Source organism: Ranitomeya variabilis, chromosome 8 (genome assembly GCF_051348905.1).
Source record: "Ranitomeya variabilis isolate aRanVar5 chromosome 8, aRanVar5.hap1, whole genome shotgun sequence".
Classification (NCBI taxonomy): Eukaryota; Metazoa; Chordata; class Amphibia; order Anura; family Dendrobatidae; genus Ranitomeya; species Ranitomeya variabilis.
Window position 1 is genome coordinate 213561883 of NC_135239.1, and position 7874 is coordinate 213569756.

The 7874-nt window shown below is 43.0% G+C and overlaps 1 protein-coding gene across 4 annotated transcripts in view; it reads right to left on the reverse strand.

Moving 5' to 3' along the window:
- The window catches only part of LOC143787808 (contactin-4-like), a 179832-nt gene that overhangs the window by 107410 nt on the left and 64548 nt on the right, over nucleotides 1–7874 (reverse strand). Inside the window, exon 1 of one of the 4 annotated variants that reach the window (XM_077276882.1) lies at nucleotides 3523–3679. The exons of the other annotated variants lie outside the window; for them this stretch is intronic. The gene's annotated coding sequence lies outside the window, so the exon portion shown is untranslated. Of the gene's footprint in view, nucleotides 1–3522; nucleotides 3680–7874 lie in introns of those variants that run through there. 4 annotated transcript variants of the gene reach the window in all.

The following is a 7874-nucleotide window of genomic DNA, read 5'->3' on the forward strand; positions in this document are numbered from 1 at the left end:
AGAATATAACTACTATAATACTGCCTCTATGTACAAAAATATAACTACTATAATACTGCCCCTATGTACAAGAATATAACTACTATAATACTGCCCCTATGTATAAGAATATAACTACTATAATACTGCTCCTATATACAAGAATATAACTACTATAATACTGCCCCTATGTATAAGAATATAACTACTATAATACTGCCCCTATGTACAAGAATATAACTTCTATAATACTGCTCCTATATACGAGAATATAACTACTATAATACTGCCCCTATGTATAAGAATATAACTACTATAATACTGCTCCTATATACAAGAATATAACTATTATAATACTGCCCCTATGTACAAGAATATAACCACTATAATACTGCCCCCTATGTATAAGAATATAACTACTATAATACTGTCCCCTATGTACAAGAATATAACTACTTTAATACTGCCCCTATGTACAAGAATATAACTACTATAATACTGCCCCTATGTACAAGAATATAACTACTATAATATTGCCCCTATGTACAAGAATGCAACTACTATAATACTGCCCCTATGTACAAGAATATTACTATAATACCGCTCCTATGTACAAGAATATAACTACTATAATACTGCCTGTATGTACAAGAATATAACTACTATAATACTGCTCCCTATGTACAAGAATATAACTACTATAATACTGCTCCTATGTACAAGAATATAACTACTATAATACTGCCCCCTATGTACAAGAATATGACTACTATAATACTGCTCCTATGTACAAGAATATAACTATAATACTGCTCCTATGTATAAGAATATAACTACTATAATACTGCTCCTATGTACAAGAATATAACTACTATAATACTGCCTCTATGTACAAGAATATAACTACTATAATACTGCCCCTATGTACAAGAATATAACTACTATAATATTGCCCCTATGTACAAGAATGCAACTACTATAATACTGCCCCCTATGTCCAAGAATATAACTACTATAATACTGCTCCTATGTACAAGAATATAACTACTATAATACTGCCCCTATGTACAAGAATATAACTACTATAATACTGCCCCCTATGTACAAGAATATAACTACTATAATACTGCCCCCTATGTACAAGAATATTACTATAATACTGCCCCCTATGTACAAGAATATAACTACTATAATACTGCTCCTATGTACAGGAATATAACTACTATAATACTGCCCCCTATGTACATATGGGTAGATATTTCTTGTATTTTTGCCCCTGCTCTGTATATTATGTCCAGTTTCTCGCTCCTGGAGATGCCACCTTATGGCCCGGGATTTGGTGCCCATTAGAGGAGACATCTATAGCTGCTCACATTTAAGTGCCTCAGAGATTTGGGCAGAGTCGTACATGGGGCTGCCGTGTCATGGAGCGGTATGTCTGCGGTATTATGAAAGTGTAGCTGAGGGGTGAGAGATATTCAGGTTTCTTTTTGCACATCCCGCCACAGCCGTTGCATGGCCGCTGGCTGCAGTCTGGTGGTCGGGCCGAGGTTCTTCAGCTGATCCCTCTCGTGTACCCAGAGATGCCACATTAGCGTCAGGCAGCGCTCAGGAGCACATAGACACTGGCAGGGGAACATCGCACTGATGGACGGACGCAGAGCTGGGAAGTGGCCTCTACAGATCCATTCACTGCTGATGATGGCACGTTCTTAAAGGAACAGTAAGTATGAAGTGATGCAACGTTTCAGTGACTCTGGAATGTCTTAGCATTGGAGATATGTGATACAAAGTAGCGATTGCAAGGTGAATGGGGAGATTTACACTACAATCAGTCTCTCCCTATTCTAAAATGGCTGATAACAGAGAATAATAGATTACAGTTAAGTACACAGAGGAGCTTAGCACATACTTTAGGTGTACTGTCTCTTTAAATTATAACTTGCACTTCTTAGTTCAGTATTCATCTATTAAAAGTGAAGGAGCGATCGACGATCACAATGACCGGATCTACAGGAAAGATCAGGGAACCAACAGGAGCATGAAAGTGGCTGCGATGCTCCAGTGATAGGACTACAAGCACCAGCATGCTCCCATCATCTGTCAGCTGCACGTTACAAGGAAAGGGAAGAACAAAGCAACACACAATGCAATGTACGGCAGTATGGCACTGACAATACATCAGAGGATTAGATACACAGCTCAGCAGTCAGTATCACTCAGGATAAGATTAGATACACGGCTCAGCAGTCAGTATCACACAGGATAGGATTAGATACACGGCTCAGCAGTCAGTATCACACAGGATAAGATTAGATACACGGCTCAGCAGACAGTATCACACAGGATAGGATTAGATACTCAGCTCAGCAGTCAGTATCACACAGAATAGGATTAGATACACGGCTCAGCAGACAGTATCACACAGGATAGGATTAGATACACGGCTCAGCAGTCAGTATCACACAGGAGAGGATTAGATACACAGCTCAGCAGTCAGTATCACACAGGAGAGGATTAGATACACAGCTCAGCAGTCAGTATCACACAGGAGAGGATTAGATACACAGCTCAGCAGTCAGTATCACACAGGAGAGGATTAGATACACGGCTCAGCAGACAGTATCACACAGGATAGGATTAGATACACGGCTCAGCAGTCAGTATCACACAGGAGAGGATTAGATACACGGCTCAGCAGTCAGTATCACACAGGATAAGATTAGATACACGGCTCAGCAGTCAGTATCACACAGGATAAGATTAGATACATGGCTCAGCAGTCAGTATCACACAGAATAGGATTAGATACACAGCTCAGCAGACAGTATCACACAGGATAGGATTAGATACACAGCTCAGCAGACAGTATCACACAGGATGAGATTAGATACACGGCTCAGCAGACAGTATCACACAGGATAAGATTAGATACACAGCTCAGCAGACAGTATCACACAGGATAGGATTAGATACACAGCTCAGCAGACAGTATCACACAGGAGAGGATTAGATACACGGCTCAGCAGGCAGTATCACACAGGATAGGATTAGATACACAGCTCAGCAGACAGTATCACACAGGATAGGATTAGATACACAGCTCAGCAGACAGTATCACACAGGAGAGGATTAGATACACGGCTCAGCAGGCAGTATCACACAGGAGAGGATTAGATACAGCTCAGCAGACAGTATCACACAGGATAGGATTAGATACACAGCTCAGCAGACAGTATCACACAGGAGAGGATTAGATACACGGCTCAGCAGGCAGTATCACACAGGATAGGATTAGATACACAGCTCAGCAGTCAGTATCACATAGGAGATAAGATGCAGCAGCATTTCAGAAAGTATCACACAGGATTAGATACATGGCTCTGCAGGCAATAACAAACATGATAGATTTAGTTGCACCAGCTTCACAACAGAATATCACATATAGGATTAGATACAGTGCAGTCAGTAACACACGATAGGATTAGATACACCAGCGGAGCTGAACACATGAGGTTAGATGAGATTTCTGCACTTAGATACCTCAGAGAAGCTCACACCAGATCCAGGTCTGTCCTCCGAGGTCGGCAGATGTGACAACCGGGGAGTCAGTGACTCGCACTTCATTGCCTCTAACAAGGCTGGCGCCAACCAATCAGATCCTCCAGAACCGCGAGCTGATTAATTGTGCGCAGAATGTCTCCACTATTTATATCCTCAGCGCGGAGACGTCTCAACAGGTCTGTACAGCGGCGCACAATCACAGCGAAATAGGTTAATTAACCACGATTCAGGGAAAGGAAGGAAACGGCGAGAGGAACAAAAAGAGAAAGTACAGGAGGGGAAACACAGAATATGTACAGAACAGCGACTGCATGCGTGCAACCATCGTATCCTGAGACCGACGCACGCAGGACAAGTAATGCATGTACAGGGACTGCAGCAGCAGAATAGTGAGTGCAGCTCTGGGGTATAATACAGTATGTAACTCAGGATCAGTAATGTAATGTATGTACACAGTGACTGCACCAGCAGAATAGTGAGTGCAGCTCTGGGGTATAATACAGGAGGTAACTCAGGATCAGTAATGTAATGTATGTACACAGTGACTGCACCAGCAGAATAGTGAGCGCAGCTCTGGAGTATAATACAGGATGTAACTCAGGATCAGTAATGTAATGTATGTACACAGTGACTGCACCAGCAGAATAGTGAGTGCAGCTCTGGAGTATAATACAGGATGTAACTCAGGATCAGTAATGTAATGTATGTACACAGTGACTGCACCAGCAGAATAGTGAGTGCAGCTCTGGGGTATAATACAGGATGTAACTCAGGATCAGTAATGTAATGCATGTACAGTGACTGCACCAGCAGAATAGTGAGTGCAGCTCTGGAGTATAATACAGGATGTAACTCAGGATCAGTAATGTAATGTATGTATAGTGACTGCACCAGCAGAATAGTGAGTGCAGTTCTGGGGTATAATACAGGATGTAACTCAGGATCAGTAATGTAATGTATGTACACAGTGACTGCACCAGCAGAATAGGGAGTGCAGCTCTGGAGTATATGATATAACACAGGACCTGTGTATATAGGAGGTGTAATGATATTTGATTAGTAAAGGTTGGGTTGGACGCTGTAGCACGGACCGCCACCAAGGCTATTTTTTAAGTGAATCTCCATGAAGTATCTCCAATCTTAGTGGAATGGGCCTTTACGTGCAATTACCTCTCAATCACTTATTTAATGTATGTTTGACTATTTCCAGCGCCTTCAGGATTCTGTCTCTCAGCAGATTTGGTGCCGTAGCTTTCTCTGCACATCTCGGATCTGGCCGCGCTCTGCACCGTCACCATTATTGCTGCAATTTGCTTGCAATTAATTTATAGGCTCCAAAGTATTAAAATGTAGCTGTGCGTTTAGAAAGGAATGTATGTGTGCAGCTCAGACAACCCTCAATCAAGCGCTGGGTTCTCAGCCCCGAGGGTAATCAATTTTTTATGTTCACACAATTAAAATTTTTAAGCTGGAAAAATTATTTTCCACTCTGCTGTTTTCCTGTAAATTACTTGTTGTTAATGATCCCCCCCGTTAAGAGATCCCAGCTGAGCAGCGGCGTCCCCTGCCGTTTTTACTGAAGTGAAAAGTGCAGGATCACTTGACTGAGACTTAAAACGGACACTTCCCTGGTCTCCTTACAGCACTAATCATCACATTTCCCCATTTTATTGCTCAACACCAGTGACCTCTGAAAATAATTACCCCACCCCTCATTAGCTCGGCCCTTGTAATTTCTACTTCTTGCTATTCCCACTCCTCATCCACAGCTCTCTGGCATGCAGCCCTTCTTCATCCTCACCCCTGCTCCTCCTTACCTTTATCTTCCATACCCCTCATCATCCTCACCCCTGATCATTACCTTTATCTTCCCTACCCCTCATCATCCCCACTCCTGCTCATTACCTTTATCTTCCATACCCCTCATCATCCCCACTCCTGCTCATTACTTTTATCTTCCATACCCCTCATCATCCTCACCCCTGCTCATCCTTACCTTTATCTTCCAAACTCCTCATCATCCCCACTCCTGCTCATTACCTTTATCTTCCATACCCCTCATCATCCTCACCCCTGCTCATTACCTTTATCTTCCAAACTCCTCATCATCCTCACCCCTTCTCATTCTTACCTTTATCTTCCCTACCCCTCATCATCCCCACCCCTGCTCATTCTTACCTTTATCTTCCCTATCCCTCATCATCCTCACCCCTGCTCATTACCTTTATCTTCCCTACCCCTCATCATCCCCACTCCTGCTCATTACTTTTATCTTCCATACCCCTCATCATCCTCACCCCTGCTCATCCTTACCTTTATCTTCCATACCCCTCATCATCCCCACCCCTGCTCATTCTTACCTTTATCTTCCCTATCCCTCATCATTCCCACCCCTGCTCATTACCTTTATCTTCCCTACCCCTCATCATCCCACCCCTGCTCATTCTTACCTTTATCTTCCCTACCCCTCATCATCCCCACTCCTGCTCATTACCTTTATCTTCCCTACCCCTCATCATCCCCACTCCTGCTCATTACCTTTATCTTCCCTACCCCTCATCATCCCCACTCCTGCTCATTACCTTTATCTTCCCTACCCCTCATCATCCCCACTCCTGCTCATTACCTTTATCTTCCCTACCCCTCATCATCCCCACTCCTGCTCATTACCTTTATCTTCCCTACCCCTCATCATCCTCACCCCTGCTCATTACCTTTATCTTCCCTACCCCTCATCATCCCCACTCCTGCTCATTACCTTTATCTTCCCTATCCCTCATCATCCCCACCCCTGCTCATCCTTACCTTTATCTTTCCTACCCCTCATCATCCCCACTCCTGCTCATTACCTTTATCTTCCATACCCCTCATCATCCTCACCCCTGCTCATTACCTTTATCTTCCCTACCCCTCATCATCCCACCCCTGCTCATTCTTACCTTTATCTTCCCTACCCCTCATCATTCCCACCCCTGCTCATTACCTTTATCTTCCATACCCCTCATCATCCTCACCCCTGCTCATCCTTACCTTTATCTTCCCTACCCCTCATCATCCCCACCCCTGCTCATTACCTTTATCTTCCCTATCCCTCATCATCCCACCCCTGCTCATTCTTACCTTCATCTTCCCTACTCCTCTTCATCACCAATCATCCATATCCTTTGCTGATGTTTAACAAGATTCTCTTATACCAAGTTGAGTTTTACAAAAATCTACTTACTAGTGCAGACAAAGGGGGAATGATGTAGCAGAACAGGTGCCCAGAAACTGGAAACATAGCCCACCCGTCCTTATCTTCATCTCTCATTCCTAACCCTCAACAGTTTTCCATCTCTTCTTCCTAAATTATCATACCTGTCTAGCAGTCATCCCGACATTCCTTATTCCCAGTCTTTACTCTAATCATCCCTACCCATCACCTCCACCTTTCTTCTTCTGAACCCTTCGTGTCTATAGTTTACAAACATCAAAAGGATATTAATTGCCTAAATTTACATTAGAAAATTCTGATTTATTAGAGCAAACTGAAATATGGAATAATATTGCCAGACAGGTGGCCAACAAATGGAAACATGTCCACCTAATTATAATTCCACATATCAGGTAAAATGGAGCTCACAGATAGCAGTCTAGAGTGGATGCAACTGTACCAAATGCTCAGCAGTGAGAAGTATTATCATCTATGCAGTGCCATCTCTAAACCGAACACTGGTGAAACTTATCAACAAAGACGACTAGTCTGAATAGACTTTCCCTTTAAGGATGTCGGTATGATTATTAGGTCAGATTTCCACTAGTCGAAGCCAATTAGGACCTCTCCATTAGATATGAAGCATTTGTATCCAGTGGTCCTTCATTTATATCAGCCACAATTCTGCAGCTTCTAGACCTTTCTCTATATATTAATGTCCCGGACTCAGTGCTTAATTATTAAAGAACCACCTCGATTAGACACCAGCACTCCCATCATCCCCGCTGCAGTTATATACACACACCTGTGAACCTGAAACCGGTTATTAAATGAGCGTCGCCCGCAATGAGGAGTGACCCTCTAATTGATGTCGGGATCCACCTTTCATTCTGCAACATCTAGATGGAAAGCTTAATGACACTGTAATAATGGCTGCAGCAGCGGGACCCCCCATAGAGAGCCGTCCCCCAATTATAACCCTACGGAAACGTAAATGTAATAGACAATTTACAGTCATTCACACACACAATTACCCGTATCGTCTATGAACACATTACCGGGATCTCCCGAAAAACCTCCAATACCAAGAATGCGATCTAGGAGACCTCGTACTAATGAGCTCTGCAATAAGTGACAT